The sequence below is a fragment of the Lygodium microphyllum genome, chromosome 28 (assembly GCF_053477565.2).
Source record: "Lygodium microphyllum isolate KBCC chromosome 28, Lygodium_microphyllum_v1.1.10, whole genome shotgun sequence".
Lineage (NCBI taxonomy): Eukaryota > Viridiplantae > Streptophyta > Polypodiopsida > Schizaeales > Lygodiaceae > Lygodium > Lygodium microphyllum.
The window spans coordinates 87,617,925-87,638,230 of NC_141162.1; positions in this window are offsets into that span (position 1 = coordinate 87,617,925).

Below are 20,306 nucleotides of genomic sequence, written 5' to 3' on the forward strand. Positions count from 1 at the left end.
TAGAGAGGGGGTTAGAGAGGAAACAAATTAACTCAATCTTTCCTTGTCTTAGTCTTCAACTCGGCAAGCTTCTCTCATGCTCTTCAATCCTGAATTCATTCCACCTTCTCTATCTCTTGAACAACTTGCTTGCGAACGATGGCTCCAAAGCAACGAGGCGTGAAGACCATGAGAACCACCACAACTGGTCAGCCAGCGATACGGGAGTATCGGAGGTTGCTGGAGTTGCCATTACTAATGGATCATTAGGTGTGGCGAATGCAAGCGCAAGCAAAGATGAAATTCCCAATGATGTCGTGCCAAACCAAGTTGTTTACAACTCAGAGATATGCTATTATTTTCATATCATCACGTTAAATAATAAAGTTTTTTCCAAAATTAAGTACATAAAATGTTAGCTTTTGGATTTATACGTACACGATATTTTAGTTTCATCTAGAGAGCGTATTAATACACGTACAAACGATTAACTGCTACCTATGATTTGTGAATAGATGAATCAAGATTATAAATCATAAAATCATGATGGAAATAGTTGCAAAAAGTTATTGCATGAAATGAGTAAAGGACATTATGCACACTCGAGATGAGTAAAATAACTAGATATATTTATTTCCAAATGCGACAATGGTTAGGAGTTGATTAACACTTAAAAAGTAAAAGTCTATTTAAAGAATCTTGTAAATCATCTCGTTAAATTATTGTCGCAATATTTTTCTAAGTACCAACTAAAGGAAATTTGCTTATGTTGGGTAAGTTAGCCCTAAATGGGAAATCCATGTCTTGCTTAGCAATGTTGAAGGATTTGTACTCAATACTTCTTAATGGGAAGAAGAATCCTCATTAGAATGTAAGGTTACCTTGGGTTAAGAATCTACCTTGACTATGTGTGAAGCTGTGAACTGCATGATTGTGTGATTGTCATTGTTTGAAAGGATTGTTTGTGTTTGCTAGAATCTACATCTCTGACTAAAAAGATTGACAAACATGATAAAATGAAAGATCACGCTAGGCTATCCCCAATCTAGCTACAAGACACTACTCCAAGGGGGTCATGATTATTGCTTTAAGAGGCTTAGACTTCCTTCGTAGCATAAAGGTTTGTCCGTAGGGATAGTCTCGAGCAGTAGAAAATGTGGATGCCAGGGGGGACTTTGGTCGTAAATTTGGCATTACTCCTAAAATGTAACGAGCCGCTTCACGACCTGGGATGAGATTCTGGAACCCTAATACTAGTTACAAGGGAGAAATCTTGGTGGACAAAATATCCTTGTGGAATTATGTATATCTTTTGCAGAATCGAAAAGATGAAAATTGTAATAAACTTTCAATATAATAAAGAAATTTATTTTTTATTCAAGGGTTGTTTAAATTATGTGTGTTTTTATAAAATAAATTATGTGAAGGAACCTGTGATTTAACTGACTAAATAAGGAAGCTGGTTATATATGTTTCAATAAATGTGATGTAGGTAATTAAAAAACTAAAGATGATACCATCATCAAAGGAAAGCGGGTGGGCGTGACCTGCGAAGGGTCCATCCAATGGTAGGGTGGTCTGAGTTAGTTGGGAGCTTTTCGAAATTGATGATAAAAATAGGAAGATGGTCAACTAGTAGTTAGGTAGAACTGACTTACATTGTTTTAGGGGCTAGAATAGGATTTTTCCTTATGGGCAAGAGGGTCGACGTACCACACTACCTACATCTCCCATTCTCTTTGAACCAAGTGCAATGGCAAGTCTGCTTTAGTTCGAGTAAACATGTAGTAAGAAGTGGTAACTCAAAATTACTGACACTAGTTGGCTATTTTAGGAGACTCATCTGATTTTAGGAACCCAAAATTAAGGTTGATCCTAGTGGGTTCGCTCAAAACTCTTTTGTTGTTGCGATGTAGACTCAGTAGGGCCTAAGTGATAAGCCTCACGATACTCCAAAAGGAGTGACCGCCAATGCCAATTTCGAGGTCAAGGCAGCGTTGCCCAAGGCTGTGGTCAAATAGCTATGGCAAGAGGTCAAATATTATCCTTAAAGAGATTAATAAGGAGGAAGACCCTACTATGGAAGAAGATATTGAAAAAGCAACTATTCATGTTGCATTCCATAAGAAGGGTCCAAATCATCAATATTCAATAATACAAACACGAGCTAGTCACACCGAGGTAAATCATTTAAAGTTTTGATTGACTGTGGAAGTATACACTCATTGATTTCTCCCAAGTGTGCTAAGAAGTTAGGAATTCTATCCTACCTACTATAGGATTACCCTAAAACATGAGGCTATGTAGCAAAATAAGTGCATCCTTGGTGAGGAAAATGAGCTTTGAGCACCCCAGACTAGACAAAAGGAACTAATACCACAAGGTGTGCAATACACCAAGGATATCACAACCACCCTTTCTCTAATGGAGTTTGTACAAAGGACATGTCAACTATTGTGAATGCCTTGGTGAAGTAAAAGGTTATTCTAAATCTCAATGCAAAGTGCAAAAAGGTGGAGATGAGTGTTGCAAGGGACTTAGTCTTGGACACCATTGAGGGGGGCATACATAATGACGAGGGTGAGCATAACATTGAAAACCTATAAGAGAAGATCAATCCTCTTGTCCAATGAAAAAGGTGAGAATGTGTTGTTATGGATAAGGTTGTCACAAAATATAAAAGGGTCATCCTCAAGCCTAGAAGCATTACTAGAGCTAAAGAATAGAACAAACAAGCATTACCCTCAATTTCACATTATCTTGTTTAAAATTTATTTGGCCCATGTAAAGGAGTGGCATATTTTCAATATCTCTACGATTGATCTTGGAATGAAGTAGACCTATTTAATGAAATGATTTTGAGAGGCCCATTGGAGTGGCAATTTGTGAATTTTGATCATGTTCACTGTACTTATGGGTGGATCACCATGAGTGATCTTAGAATGGAGTAAGCCCAGCTAATGTAATGATTTCGAGAGGCCCATTGGAGTGGCAGTTTGTGAATTTTGATCATGTTCACTATACTTATGGGTGGACCACCATGAGTACTCATGTTTATTATCTATATGTTAGATTATTTCTTATTAATGTTGTTGGTGATTTCAAGGTTCAAAACTCTAATTCTCAAATACTTTTTTGGACTTTGTTTTTGTTTTGTCCCTCTACTTCACTCACCATCAAGGATTGAGAAGAAGATTTAGAGCTTCTGTGGAAAATTTGTAGAAGGTAGCCCAAGGGGACTCATTTAATTGTTGAAGAGGAGACATTTGAGCTAACTTCCTCAGGATTTCTTTTGGATAGTATGAGGCATAGAGTGCTAAATGTTTAAACAATGTTTTGCGATGTGAATCCCCAATGAGCAGAGGAGATAGTCATGCTATTAGGTGGAGGGAGAAATTAAGCAATAAAAATAATGACTCTCATATTTTCCTCATTGCATTAGTAGAATAAAAAAGACAAGGATTTCCTTTGTTGTGAACTATGTGAGTTTTTAAGGTTCTCCTACCTAGATTTTTCACTATAAGAATCAAAGAAGGAGAGCTATATGATTTGTGTGCATTTACATATTGTTTTCATTAGGGTTCTTGGATTGGAGCCCTTGATACATAAATTTATGCATCAAGCAACTTTGACAAAGTTGGAGATCACTAGGCACTATTGAGGCATCATAATGTACCCTTTGTGATTATGTTTATGCTATAGTTTGTATTTGGAAGTGAATCTTTAGTCTAGTGGCTATGCTAATGTATTGTACACTTTGGTCTTGTTGGGCTTGTTAATTGACTTTGAAGGGAAAGGCTAAACTATACTGGTTCATCTTACATCTATACACTATAGCTGTTTGGATGTGAGTTTTTGCTTAGTAAGCTAGGATAGTTTCTTATCAATTTTAGCAAGGATGAAGTCCTCCTAATTGTCAATTGAATATTTGTTAGTTGTTGTATTTGGTTTGGGCATGTGAATGTGGTTTTCTTAAGAAAAGTGTAGTATGAAAATAGTCAATATTGCATCAAATCTCATTTACCTATAGTGTTTGGATGCGAATTCTAGCTTGGTAGGACAAGAGAGTCTCTTCCTAATTTATGCTAGGATAATATCCCCCTAATTGTGTCTCGAGTTTCCTTTAGTTAGTTTAGGTCGGTCTATTTAAGTTTGGTAAGTATAGGAGACTAAATGCTCTCTTCTTAAGAAAATTATCTAGTATGAGAGTATTATATATTGCATAAACTAGGTACATGCTCTATCCATTCCATGCTTGGTTTCTTAAATTGCTCACTCCATGTTTGATCGCTTTATAGTAATCCTCATATGTTGTAGCCATTGAGGCATATGAGGAAGCTACATGGCTTACTCATCTAGTGGATGATTTGGACACTGCAAGAGAGATATCAACTTTGCACAATGATAGTCAGAATGCCATAGAATTACCAAGAAATGTTATCTTTCATATAAAGATATAGTGATAGACATTGGATAGCATCTTCCCTATTTATTCTCCCTTAAAGGCACATTGATAATTAACTGGGAGGTTGTTGGGGAGAAGGCCAATGGCCAAAGACTGGGAGGCAGGCATGCCTTGTGCTTGTATTCACTATACATTCACATATAAGTGAAGATAAAGAAGAATAAGGGTAATTTTGTACCCACAAAAACTTATTGTATGCTCTCTCTCTCTCTCTCTCTCTCTCTCTCTCTCTCTCTCTCTCTCTCTCTCTCTCTCTCTCTCTCTCTCTCTCTCTCTCTCTCTCTCTCTCTCTCTCTCTCTCTCTCTCTCTCTCTGTGTCTCTCTCTGTGCTATAATTTGTGAATAGCTCTCATCGACCCATATTTTGGAGAGGAAGCATGCTGTATTTTACCCACACTATACAACCCTCATAGTAGTTTTACAAGTGCCTTAAGAGAAATGAAGGCACCATGTTAGATTTTTGCAAGCATAGCAAACTAGTAAAATCTAGATGACCAAGATGTGCATTCCAAAGTTTACATTTGCAATAGCCCATGAATCTAGAATTGCACATGCCATGTCTTTTTCATATTTTCCATAAGTGTTGAGATTATATAATCCATCAGATAGAAAACCAAATGTAATAATTGTATTACCACATGAGAGATAATGAATAGTGCATCTATCATCCACACATTTGGCAATCAAGCCAATCTTGGCAAGTGTAAAGATTGACAACAACGTTTTTTAAATCTTTGGAATATACAAAGCATATAAAAGTGTAAACTTACTGCCATTAATGACAATCAACACAAATTTACCTCCTTGAATAAGATAAGAAGAGTTAATGACATATGTAATAGTACTATCTGTGGGGTAGATTCATGAGAAGTAAACAAAACTATGTTACAAAGTAATGTGTTTAGTAGTAGCACTATCAAAGTACGACACATTTGAATCTAGAATAAACATGTAAAGATCATGTAGCAAAGGATCGAACTTGTATTGCATGTTCAATGCCCAACAAGAATTAGGGTTTTCCCCTTGTAAGTGTTTAGTTTGGCATGAATGAGAGTTAAAGTCATTTATCCTAATTCTTTTCAAAGAAGCATGGGAGGGTATTGACATTGGAGCCCTCTTCCATTAGGACAGTGATAACAACCACCTTTGCTGTAGTTAGCCAAACTCAAAGATAGACTAGTGGTATGATTGGTTCATCCTTAGAGTCTAGGTTAATGATAATGACTTCTTTGAAATTATTGTATGGGGTTGTGGGAGAAGGATCTCTAGGAATGTTAGATTTCTACATTGGAGGTTCATGTAGATAATGGCCTAGTAGTGGTACTTTTTTATGAAAATCCCATTTCGCACAGTGCAGTTTGAGAAGCACACTAGTATCTAATTCACATAACATTAAAAATTATTTTAATTAACAAGGAATTCATGCAAGTTAAGATAAATTAGACAAACCCACTAGTAGGAGGAAACCCCTAGACATTCAATAGTGGACCGGGATCCGAATTGCTAAACAACACTGAGAGGCCTGAATCATCGAGCTGCTTAGGGAGCAACAACAATAGGCACAATTAGGGACGCAACTCTACCAGACTTGATCAATCTGATCGGCACCCTAGATACTCAAGAAGTAAGCAACATGCCAGAAACTAGCACCAACTCAAAAAATGATGAGCTTGACTTGGGAGAATTCCCAATCAACATCTAGCAATTGATGACCCAGTATGACTCGCAAACTATAATGGAGCATCATGGTAGACTAGTCAATGACATCATAGCCAATCTAGAGGAGGAGACAAGGTTGGCAAAGGAAAGCATCGCAAAGCATGGCCACCTTCAACAACTGAGAGCAACGAGCTCAAAAGCTCAGACAAGACATAAAAATACATGAGGTCCACTGTGCCTTAGCTCTCACTAATACCGGGTAATTCACTATATGTATACCCTCTATATCACATGCCTTCAAGGCCTGTTTATAAATATCCTTATCTATAAATTTTCCCTTAATAAATCATAACCCTTTTCTATTCAATATGTAAGTAACCCCTTTATATGGGACCCTTCTATATATATAAAAATGTGTAAATTTGTTATATTAAAAATCCCTTATGTTGAATCCACATTATATATACATATATTTAGACTGACCTCCCTAGGTCACCAATAGAACTAGGATAGGACCAAATGTTGAGAGAGAGAGCCTTAGAGGTTGATCTTACACTAAGTAAGCTTCTCACGAAGTGACTCTTAGACAACACAGTTGTGGAGCAGCAGTAGAGAGGAGCAGTAGTAGAGTGGAGCAGCTCTAGCTTCTACATTGCTAGCAAGACTAGGAATCACTCTGAATTCTAGGAGCCATACCAAGATACCTGTGGTTGCTAGGTAACTTGACAAGTATAAGCCCGACAATGATCACTATAGCTTTGTGGAAACAAGTGGTATTCAAGACATTGCCTATCATTTGTAGAAGAAATCAACATATGTATGTCACTTGCACATGGTTATCCATAAACTTTTAATAAAGGTTTTACACTATTCACTTCTTTCTTTTACAAATGGATCACATCTAAGGAGATTGATATGAGGTCAGTACTACTAACAAAAATGAGTACATTGAGATCCTTTGCTTCATAGAGATGGAGCTACCAACTTCTTTTTTTGATATTCAAGCCCACATACTCATCAATCTAGTGCATGAGATAGAGATTGCAAGTGTTGTTAGCACTTGTTGGATGTTTTGGGTTGAGAGATTCATGGGAGTTTTAAAGGGCCTTGTTCACCAAAGAGCACAACTAGAGGGTTTCATGTTAGAGGAATGGGTACTTGGAGAGTGCATGCACTACCTTGTAGAGTACCCTAAGCATGTTGACAAAGGATGTTCCTGCTAGGCATGGATAGTAGAAGAGTCTCTTATACTTTTAGATGAGGTCTTGTGCAGCAAGGTCATTCTTCACAAGGTCTTAGCCATAGAATGGGATCATTTTTTAATGTTTATTATATACAAGTCATAGTGTATGGAAAGATTTGTTGAAGAGTACCACGAAGTTTTGCAACCTCTAATAGTATGCAAGGCTAACGGCCACTTAGACCTTGCTCAATGCGTACAAGCTTTTCGACTTTTCCCACGAGACAAAGAACAGACATGGTACACTAGTCTAAACAATGTCGAACACAATGACTTCAATAACCTCAAGAGTCTCTTCATCAAGAGATTCTTTGAGGTGAGATACTCTGATAGCCTCATTATTAGATTGATGAACGTTACACAAGAGGACAAGGAGGATATCTGAGACTGTCACCCATGTGTGGAGTCTCTTTAAGAGAATCCCAGCCGTAGAGCGACCTAGCAAATGAGTGGTCTCCACTATGTTCATAAGTGGAATTCAAAGCAAAGAGCTTTACAAGGCCTTGGTGAGCAACTCAATCCTACAAAGAGACATACTAGCTGGGGTCTTCGAAGAAGCCATACAAGTGGATGACCTACTCAAGGAGAGGAGCTCAAGATATAACCCAAAATAACACTGCCTCTAGAATCTTAAAAAGAGCTACGACCATTAGTGAAAGATCTAACCAGAGCACCCAAGATAAAGGAAAGAGTGTCAAACAGAGCAAGGAGTTGGTGTTGAGATGACAAGCTCAACACATGCGGACATTGATGATGGACCGCCTGGTTAGATGGGTCCACACGTCTACACTTAGCACGTCGGTGGTCATTATGACTCTCACATGGCCACTGACTCATTACTTATTATATTCAGGTTGTTACACCTATTTACAGTTGGCATAGTTATAGCGCCAGTCGACTAGTGTAGTCGGTTATGCATTGTTTGACTTAGTAGGCTACTTTCCTTTATGTTGTATCTTATCTATACTTTGTGTACATTGAAAGAGTGTGTGGAAGAAGAAGAAGAAACCAGCAAGAAAACGTTTTGGCCTCCATCTCTCTTCTTGTCCCTTGAGTGAGCTTCTCCTTGTGCATTCTGTGTGTGTTCGGCGCAGCATCTTGAACAAGTCCCCCCACCATGCGATTCTTAACATGGTATCAGAGCCGTGCCACTGAGAGAGGCTGATTTCGAAGGTTGAAGCGAAGGAGAAGAAGCAAGGTTTGAGCAAGCAAGCCATGGGTAAGAAGCTCTCCCATCCTTCCACTCTTTCTCTTGGATAGTGCCTGTGGAGGCACGAGAAGCAGGGCAGAGCAAAAATCTCAGATTGCAGAGAGATTTGGTGTGCGCGAAGAGCATTGTGTATTCTGCAGATATGCCCTTTAGGGCTTTACCGCAATTATTTTGGGCATCTGAGGCCGTTTCAGGTCCCGTTTTAGAGCCGCAAGGTTGCGGACATCAGTTTCGGGGTACACTGTGATTTCGGTTGTTTTGACCAAAAGTGAGTGCGCAGGTTACAGATTCCGAATCTGTAATTCTTGAGGTGTTTGCAGGAAGCAAACATAAGGTCAATCTGCAAACAGGTTGCAGATTGCATGTATTGTTGAGCAGACAGTGAAAAAGGCTGTCTGATGTATTGCTGTGCACTATAGGTCGAGGGTTGCAGAAGATTTGCTTGCTATTTGGTATTAGTTTTGTGATAATGGCAGAGAACAGTGGAAGCCCCATCATTGAGAAGCTTGACAAGAACAACTACCCTTCATGGAAGTTCCGTGTCATGAACTTCCTTATTGGAAAAGGCCTCTACGAGTTTGTTTCACGTCAAGAAAAGGAGCCGGAGGTGAATGATCCTCCAACTGCAGAAGAGACAAAGGCACGGAAGGAATGGAATGCAAAAGATAAAAAGATCATGTATTGGTTGTCTGCAGTAATTGACAATAATATGCTGGGACATATTAGAAATGCAGAGAATTCATATGTAGCTTGGACCATACTTGAAAGTATGTTTTCTGTAAATACAAAGGCACGAAAGATTCAACTCAAGCAAGAGTTGAATACATTGAAGAAAGGAAAGATATCTATCAATGAGTATGCACTGAAGGTAAGGGGCATTGCAGATGCATTGGCAGCGATTGATGCAATGCCCGATGATGATGATTTGGTGTCGTCTACCTTGGGTGGACTTAACAATGAAAAGGCTTGGAAGTCTTTTGTAACTTCCGTACATGTCAGAAAGCCATTTCCAGATTTTGATGAGTTGGTCTCCCTTATGATCACTGAAGAGATCAACATGCAGAGTGAGACATTTGAAGAAGTGGTGAACAGGTCCAAGCTTTCTACTCTAGTTCAGGAAGGGGATGTGACAGGTTCTCTTCAAGAGGCCATGGTACAGGACGTGGTAGTGACAACCAGCAAAACAGATTGAATAAGCAATTTGGCGATATGCATGTTTTAAGAGATCTGATAACTTTAGAGGCAGGGGGAGCTTTAGAGGAAGAGGTGGATGGCAGAACAGAGGCTCTAACAACTCTGGTAATGTGTGTCACTACTGTGGCAAAACAGGTCATATTGTAGCCCAATGTTATGCTAAGAAAGATGATATTCACAGTGGAAAGTTGCAGCAAGAAAACTATGCATCGTCTTCACAACAGAATGAAGACAAAAATGAACGTCTGTTTGTTATGCAGCATATGATGAATGCTGTTACAGGAAAGGGAACACATGATGATGTTTGGTATGTTGATTCAGGTGCATCCAATCATATGACCAGCCATGCAGAATGGTTTGGAGAGATGCATGATTTGCAAAATGCAGGTTATGTGCAGACGGGTGATGATTCATGCCACCCAATTTTACACATTGGAAAAGTTCCCTTGTCCTTGCATGATGGTAAGACAAAGAGTCTTTCAGATGTATTACATATGTCATCTATTACAAAGAACTTGGTTTCAATCGGTTAAATGGTAGAGCAAGGGCTGCAAGTTAGATTTAATGCAAAGGGTTGCTTTGTAGAAGACTTCAATTACAAGTGCAGGCTGGTAGCAAAGGGAAGTAGAGTTGGACATATGTTTACTCTGGATGCTGGAATTCCTACTATAAATGCTGCCATGTATGCTAAAGGAAAAGATATTGTTACAGACATTGAAATTTGGCACAAACGCATTGGACATGCAAATGTACAAAGGCTAAAATTAATGCAGTCCAAAGGGTTTGTCTACATTTAGAGTTGCAGAATTTCATAAGGTATGTGAAGCATGTCAGTTTGATAAGCAAGCAAGACAACCCTTTTCACATGACAGAGATGTAAGCAGAAATATCCTTGATGTTGTGCATACAGACATTTTGGAGCCTACACAAAATGTATCTCTTGGAGGCAGTTCATACTTTGTCACATTCATTGATGATTGTTCTAGAAAGCTGTGGGTATATTTTATGAAGGAAAAGAGTAAAGCGTTTGATCACTTTAGAACTTTCAAGGCTGCAATTAAAAGAGAAACATGCTTGAAAGTAAAGTGCTTGAGGTCAGATGGAGGGGGAGAGTAACTCTTGAATGAGTTCAGTGATTTTTCGAGGTCTCATGGGATAAAGAGATAGTTCACATGCAGGTATACCCCACAGCAAAATGGGGTTGCAGAAAGGAAAAACATGCATATTGCAGAAGTTGCACGCACCTTGATGGTAGCTGAAAAGAATATGCCTAAGCATTTTTTGTCTGAGGCTGTTCATACTGTTATTTATATTATGAACAGAACTCCCACAGCTGCAGTTCATGGTATGACCCCCGAAGAATGTTTTACAGGTAAGAAGCCGGATGTCTCACACTTGAAAGTGTTTGGCTGCATTGTATATGTTCATGTGCCAGATGAGTTGCGAAAGAAACTAGATCCAAAGGCTGAAAAGTGTGTCTTTATTGAATACTCTTTAGAGCAAAAAGGGTATCGCTATTATAACCCTGTTACATGTAAGTTCAGAGTGAGCGAGGATGTCGTCTTTGATGAAATGAGCAGTTGGTATGCATCTAGTGGTGGTGCATTGGATGATGATGATGATCATGACACTCATGTGAAGGCTGAAAAGCAAGAATCACGGACTCTTAGTGAACCAAAGACATCTGGTAGTCCTTACTCTGGGAGACTAAGGAGTACCTCTACATCTTCAAGCGCATCTAGTAGCACTACAGGTAAAGACAAAGGAAAGAATAAAGTATCAAATGGCATTGATGCAGTTCTTGATGGAGACTCTAGTGGCTCAAAGAGCTTGGATGATGAGCTTGGTATTCTTTCTGTTAGGACACCAAGTGTACAGAGAGCTCATAGTAATGTAAATGCTCCATTGAGTGATCCGGTGGTACGTAGATCTAGCAGGGTCAGATACCCTGTTAAAATATTTGGTTTTGAAGGTTATGCAGCTCACCATTATGCTTATATGGTGAAACTAGTTGAGGATGTTGAGCCCACATGTTTTGAGGAGGCTGTCGGTCATGCTCATTGGGATGCAGCAATCGATGAGGAGATGGATGCATTAGAGGTCAATAAGACTTGGGATCTAGTATCATTGCTGAAGGGCAAGAAAGCTATTGGATGTAAGTGGTTTTATAAGATTAAGCACAATGCAGATGGTTCTATTAGTAGGTACAAAGCTAGGCTGGTTGGAAAAGGCTATGCCCAGACATATGGCATAGATTATGATGAAACCTTCAGTCCAGTTGCTAGGATGGCAACTGTCAGATATGTGATTGCTTTGGCAGTAGCCAAAGGTTGGAGGTTGCAGCAAATGGATGTGAAGAATGCCTTCTTGCATGGTGATTTGCAAGAAGAAGTGTATATGGATCAGCCAGCAGGTTATGAAGATTTAGAGCATCCCACGTATGTGTGCAGGTTGAAGAAGGCGCTCTATGGGCTCAAGCAAGCACCTACAGCATGGTCTGACAAGATCAGAGAGTATCTTGTCAATATTGGCTTTTATGTTTCTGATGCTGATCACTCACTTTATGTGAGAAAGGGAGATGTAGGTTTGGTCATCATAGTCATCTATGTGGATGACTTGATTATTACAGGTGATAGTGATAGTGGGATTGCTGAAGTCAAGGACTTTTTGAAGAATAAGTTTGAGATGAAGGATTTAGGTGAGCTAAGGTATTTCCTTGGCATTGAGGTGATCAAATGTGATGATGGTATATGGCTGTCCCAAAGACAGTATGGCTTGGATATGTTGTCCAAGTATGGTATGACAGCATGCAAACCACTTTCACTCCCATTGGAGCAGAATGTAAAGTTGAGTGCTGATGTTGGGGATGAGATAGAAAACCCTACTATGTTCAGGAGGATAGTGGGGAGTTTGATCTACATGACCATTACAAGGCCAGACTTGAGCTACGTTGTTGGTCTTGTGAGTCAGTTTATGCAAGTATCTAGAAAGCCACATTTGGATGCAGTCAGATACATATTGAGATATGTGAAGTCCACATTACATTATGGACTTTTCTATGAGGCAGGTATAGATATACAGGTGTTTGGATACACAACTGTAGATTGGGCTAGTAGTATGTCTGATAGAACATCTACCAGCGGATACATGTTCTCTCTTGGTAGTGCAGCAGTTGCTTGGAGCAGCAAAAAGCAATCTACAATTGCTTTGTCGAGTACATAGGCTGAGTATAGAGGTGTAGCTGTTGCAGCATGTGAGATAGTATGGCTACAAAAGTCATTGGCTGATTTGGATGTGCAGGTGGAAGGTCCAGTTGTCATTTATTGTGACAACATGAGCAGTATACAATTGGCTAAGAACCCTGTGTTCCATGCCAGGACAAAACATATTGAGGTACACTATCACTTTGTGAGAGAGAAGGTACTAGCAGGTGAGATTGACTTGGTGTATGTTAGCACACAAGATCAGATAGCTGACATCTTTACAAAGGCATTGGGTATAGAGAAGCTTAAAAAGTTTCGAAGCTTACTTGGAGTTGCAGAGATGCAGTTGAGCTTGAGGGGGAGTGTTGAGATAACAAGCTCAACACATGCGGACATTAATGATGAATCGCCTGGTTAGATGGGTCCACACGTCTACACTTAGTACGTCGGTGGTCATTATGACTCTCACATGGCCCACTGACTCATTACTTATTATATTCAGGTTGTTACACCTATTTACAACTGGCATAGTTATAGCGCCAGTTGACTAGTGTAGTCGGTTATGCATTGTTTGACTTAGTAGGCTACTTTCCTTTATGTTGTATCTTATCTATACTTTATGTACATTGAAAAAGTGTGCGGAAGAAGAAGAAGAAACCAGGAAGAAAACGTTTTGGCCTCCATCTCTCTTCTTGTCTCTTGAGTGAGCTTCTCCTTGTGCATTCTGTGTGTGTTCGGCGCAGCATCTTGGGCAAGTCCCCCCACCACGCGATTCTTGACAGTTGGTGAACGTTAAGCTAGAGTTGGCTAGGCTTCAAGAGATGATGAGAAGGCCTGCATGATCTCACATGCAATGTGTGCATTGTAGAGAAAACCACCTTCCGGTTGATCGTATGGATCCTAGATCCAAGCCCTATGCCAATTGTGGTAGATTTGGCCATGATGCAATGCATTGTTGATAACCAAGGCAGTTGCCATATGCATAGCCATTCAATCAGCCTTATTACCTAGGGAATAGACCACAACCTTTCAAAAGGGGGGCTCTACTAGCTCTCCCAGTATCCAATGATTCAAAGCTAGCTGTCCCTAGGATGGATATCAACCCCACAGGGATACCTAGACCACCTGGACCCATCGTGACCCATCCACTGAGCAATGCTCCAATACATTACATAGAGGAGCCAAATAAGGATAAAGCATACATAAACGCTTATGTCTCATATGACACAAAGAGGGTAATTTTATATTGATGGATTTCTGACTAGTGTTGGTGATGGTGTTGGGCGGCAAGGGAAGAGGTCGAGATCTAGAAGGATAGAACCAAGAATCCATCACATGTTGCACTTGCGGTCACCCAAGACACATCTCATCTCGATACTCCAAAAGGGAGCAAGTCAATCAATAGAAGACTAATCTGAGATGCCCTGAGTGTGGGATCACACACTTGTACGTCGAGTGCTCTACGTCGAAACCTTCCACTAGTTTAGCTACCATGCCATCTGCACCATTGAGACTATTCAGAGTTAAAACACTTAATGGCGAAGCCATGTCGATTCCCCTAAATGTCATGACCCGAGCATAGGCACAACAGGCATGTATTGCATTACCCAGACCTAGCAACCTCGATGTAGCTTCAATAGGAAAGAAAAGCCATAAAAGAAGAAAAAAGCGGGCTAAGATGAGGATTATGCTTAAGACAGATAGTGCCACCATGTTACCAAAAAGGAAGTGTCATGGATGCAGAAGCAGAGATCTCTGCCCCTAAGACAATAGAAAAGGGAAATGCCAAGGTTGGAGAATATTCCAATCCGAGGCACCAATTAGAAGTGATTGATAAGGTCAAGGAGTGGGTGAGAGAAGACCAAGCACACCTAAAGGATGGGGAACCCATTATCAAAGATGAGATCGATGAGCTCTCTAGTATGAGCACACCAGTCTCGCCTACTCAGTTCAAATTAATAGATGCATTTGCACCCCATGTAGCACCACGCATAGACAAAGCCTAGACTCCATAGGTGGGCAAACTGCCCAAGAAAACTAGCAAAAGAGCATAGAGCCTAGTGAAAAGAAGGTGGCAAGTAACTTGATCTCATGATGTCAATATCGGCCCATATGACCCTACCTTTGGGAGAGCTGCTCGGGCAAAAGCCAATGATATGGCAAGGATTGAAGCAGTGGATAGAACGACATGATGAGCTTGGAGTAACCAACTTGCCCGCCTAACCACCATGCAGTAACACACATACCAAGCTTGACCTTGAACGCAGTGCCTAAGTCTTTGCACATAAATGCCTTTTGGAGAGGCATAGAGATGCACACAGTCTTACCTATCAACGCATTAGGAGATGCTAAAAGGATGGGAATGGTAGATATAGGAGTTGGAGTCAATGTACTTAGCCATGTAGTCCTCCGAAGGCTTGGGGTAACCCACATGTGGAGACTACAAGGTTTAATGTCACACTCACTAATAGAATGAAGGTCAGACCATTTGGAGTGCTAAAAGACTAGCCCTTGAAGATAGCGGGAGTCCAGTTCTCAAGAAACTTCATAGGCGTGAAGGGAGTGGACTACGACATCCTGCTAGGCTGACCCTAGATGTGAAACGCATGGATAATAGAAGATCGGGGCAATGGTCTAATGTTCTTAGGCAACCGATCGAAAGCTATAAGAGTCGAGATGGATACTTGGAAGACCACTCTGGTAGACCTAGATGCCATCTCTACCATGTTGAAAGGAGATGCACAAGTCACAAATCCTATGGGCCACTAACAAAGTATCTCCCTTGCCCCGAGGATGAGCGGGATTGGATGCATGTGCCACCATCGATCTGTCATTCTGAGATAAAGAGGAGGATTATAAGCAGGCTGCCAGGGTAACTGGTCACATCATCTCATCCTACTGGCCAAAGAGTAGAATCCCACCATTAGTGCCACTCTGTATAATGGCCAAGCGCTCTAGCAATCAACCAACACCAATGCATCCACCACATGAGCCTCCAATGCTGAACCTTCCTCTAAACGTAAGAGTAGCCACCATCACTCTCAGATAGAGGATGGGGGTAAGGAAATGATAGAATCTGCCTACCTACACATATCAATGACTCCTCAAAAGACATATGTCTTGGACGCACTTATTGACGAGGGAGCTAAATTTAGTCTTCTTACACATGATCATTAGACCCTCATTAGTCAGCCCTAATTGCAGCCTACTAATGCTAAACTCAACCCATTTGGGGGACAGTCCTACTCACTATTGGAAAAGTGCAAAATAGCAGTCTCTATCAAGACTGAAAACCTACCTATGATCCTCTATGTGATGCCTAATACCAAGGCCGTTGGTAAGAAATCATTGCTAGGATGTGCATTCAAGAAACAAGCACACTGCAATGTTGATTATGACTTGTAGTGCATTCATCTCGCCATTGGCAGTGTTCAAATAGTGACAGCTTTTAGCAAGGGCAGTATGGCTCCATCAAAGTATGCAATGCCACCAGTAGAGGAACCAAGTGTAAGGTCTAAGGTCGGGGCTCGTAACTTGTCCCATGCTACCAAGACAAACTACCTACAACTTAAAGGAACCACACCCCAAGACCACTGAGTAGCAACTCAAATGGGTGCCCAAAAGCCAACTACAACAAACTGCACGAACTTGCAACCACATAACATTTCATCCTAGGCCTAGGAAACAAAGTTGGTGTTGTAGAAACAGATAAATGGTCAAGCCACGGTGGGTGCCCAAAGCCATGTTGCACGTCCAAGGCTACTACGAAGGCAACAACTAGATTTGGTTTCCCAAGACTATGAGTGGTACGTGTGCCCCCCCTCAATCCATGCCCTCCAATCCATCTCATGCTAAGCTAGCGAGAAATGAGAAATCAATTGACTCCAAAAGTACAAAATCCATAAAACCTTAACACATCTATCAACCAAAACCAAAACCAACTGCCCCTAGGCCAACTCAACTTGACACTGCTAGTATCCCAATGGCTCCATAAGTAGAAAGCAGCACATCATCTGACCCCTAAGGCCAACCCATCACACAAGTGACCGAGAGACACCTCATTGAACCACCCATGAGGCAAGAATTAGTAGTCAAGCACATGATCAATTAAAGGCACATAGGACATGGTTGGAAAAGGCCAGCAAGGTCTTGCATTGGCTATTGTTATGTGTGTCAGACACAAAAGCTATGCAAATTGCAAACTGTACTTTCCCAAAAGCTACTTGGGACTTATTGATGAAGAATTATGGGCATATCACTCATGCGAGAAAGACACAACTGAAGCAAAAATTCAACCACATATCCAGAAATGGAAGGTCAATTAAAGACTATGTCAGTGAGATTAGAACCATTGCAGAACAACTAGGCTCAATTGGAGCTAAAGTTGAGGATGATGATTTGGTGGCCACTACCCTCCGTGGTCTTGGAGAGGAGTATAAGTAGTTTGATCCTTCCACATCAGTACATCAGGAGCAACCTGACTTTGATGAACTTGTGGCACTTCTATTGCATGAAGAAGTGAAACTTGAACTCAATACAAGTTCCAGTGGGTCTAAAAACAGCAGGGACAACGTCATGACCATATAATGCTTATTGTCCTTACGTATGACCATAGAGAAGTCGAATTCCAACAATAGAAGTAACCATCAAGCAATGCATCCTATTGAGTAGGATTTATTAAGATAAAGCAATGCTTGATTATCCATAAAGAAGGTAAAGGGTGTGCTAGAATATAGTATCTAAACTTCTTTACGACAAACACCATGCCTAACCCTTCCCTCTCTGTTGTGGATTAGTTCATTTCTATCTCAATGAGTTGTCTGCTAGATCTATCTTTTCCTCCTCAGCTTCATGGGCTCCCTACCAATGCTTTTGAGCTATTTGTGTAGTCATAGCCCTCTCATTCTACCCACGGAGTCATTCACATGGTGGTGGTCTCTCCTATTCTCAAATATGTGGGAGACTGGTGGGCTCAAGGTTGAGAGTTCACTGATCTCATTCTCAATGATAGGCTCGGTATCTTGAAGGTGAGCTTGCACTTCTTTTATCTATTTGTTATAGGATCCAAGATACACACTCGACCTTCTTATATACTTAAAAGATATATGGTGAATATTATGCTGGCGCACAGAGAGAACATATGAGAGAAAAGAAAGATGTAGAGAGAGAGAGAGAGAGAGAGAGAGAAAGAGAGAGATTGACAACACACTAGGGACTGGAAGATGGGCTAGTCCCCCCCTTGTGGAGTTATATTATTGACAAGGAGCAAGCTCCTTTGTTACACATAAACCAATTCTTAACTTGTAGATCTTGGGAACAAGATCACGGTTCCTTGCACAGTATACAACCGGCTAACACTTGCACAACTTGGAAGTTGGCACCTTTTGATCCTTCTTGAGTCTCTCCTTCTCTCCACAATATGTGTAAGGCTCTCCTATTGGAGCTTGATTTCAGCAAAGCTTCCGCAGCACTTGCACCTTCTCTCTTACATAATATATATAGGGATCTCCTCTTCGAGCTTGATTCCAATAGAGCTTCCATAGCACTTGCACCTTCTCTTCTCTTGAAACTTGATTTCAATAGAGCTTCTGCAACACTTGCTCCTTCTCTTCACCTCTTGGATGCATGAAAAGTGATGCTTCCTTCACCTTTCGCACACCCAAGGAGAGCCTCCCTTTTATAGACTCCAAGAGCTTCTCTTCTTGGAGAGAGGCTTGAGTGCCAAGATTGGAAAGGTTGATCATCATGCAAGATGTGGCTATTCCATGACCTACTCTGTAGCACAAATTTTGGGATATCTCTATGTGTGTTGCTTGGATGAAAAAACGTCCAACACAAAAGTTGTAGATCTTGTTGTTTCCGATAACCCTAGCAAGCCCTTTCTAGAGATTGGCTTTCTATCACAAGATATTTTAAAAATGGATTTACCACGTCTCGTTTTTAGAAATCAGCTTTCTATCGCGAGATATTTTAAAAATGGATTCACCATGTCTATTTTAAGAAAAGCAGCTTTTTAAACTCTACTCTTAACTTATGTTCCATGCAACCACCTTGAGCCATAGATAAGGAGAGTTCATTAGATTGCCTTGGGTCTCAATCTTAAGATTAACTTCCCACAAAAGCTTATGTCATCTTAGACCTTAGAAAGAGAAAATTACTTCTCTCCTCACTTCCAAAGGATCACGTCTCTCGTCTTTCTTAGTGAGAAAATTACCTCTCTCGTTTTTCTTAGTGAAAGAATTACTTCTCTTCTTAATTCATTAAGAGAGAAAAGAACTTAAACCTTGACTTGTAAGGGAGATGATGACCCCAAATGAATGCAATGCTCATTACACACAAGTAAACGTTTCCAAACGTCCCCGGATGCACACATAAATACATATGCACAATACTAATGCACTTCCTCTTCTTAGAACTCAATCCATCTTCATTTATGTGTAACTCCTTGGTTCTTGTGTACACTCTTACACTTGGCAGACACTTCCTTCTCCCTTCATAACTTGTACTATCTATACCAGATATCCCGATCGCAGTGCTCCGATCACCCCATCAAGTGATGCACTAGGAATATTGGTCTCTAAATGGTCTCATGGCCATGCTAGATCATCATCAACATTTAAAGAAAAGTGAGTCATTAATTTATTAACATAAATGTACTAGATAGAGAATATGTAATAAGCAATCAATTTACTGACATATTCCTTGACTTTATCAGTAGCCTTTAGCTGCTGGTTGGAGTCAGGGTACTCTCTAACCTTAGTGCTTCCCTTCTCTCTCATCTTAAGAGCAAATGTTTATGCTTCAACATTAGTGATCTATTTTCCCTTGGTTCACGTGGTCTCACTTTTGATCTTGAGTGTTATTTTTGCCTAGGTCCTTTTTTTCATGTGTTGTTGACTCTTCTTCCCTATACAGGATGCATCCAGGTTGCTAGATCTAGATAATGAGATTTCGACTTGCTTTGTTTGAGCTCATGTCATGACATTTATAGGGATAAGTGTGGCATCGTTGTCCAACGACTCAACATAAAAGAGTCTGAGTGGCACAAATGGTACAATTGCTGAGCTACTGGAGGGTTTCTGCCTAGGGTAATTGGTGAGCAGATGTGTAGTTTCACATTCTGGCCATCTCAAGTCAACCTTCTCTCTATTTACTTGCTCTTTTTTATTGAGATATTAGCAATCACACCTAATGTAGCCTCTTTGTATGAGGCAGTTTGGGATGAAAACATGCATGCTGCAGGAATCCCATAAGCACAGAAAGGGAAAACTGTATCCATCCAACAACTATAAAGCATTGTACTTGACTACCACTTTTGGTAGATAATGAATACATGATAATGCTTTTCTTAATAAG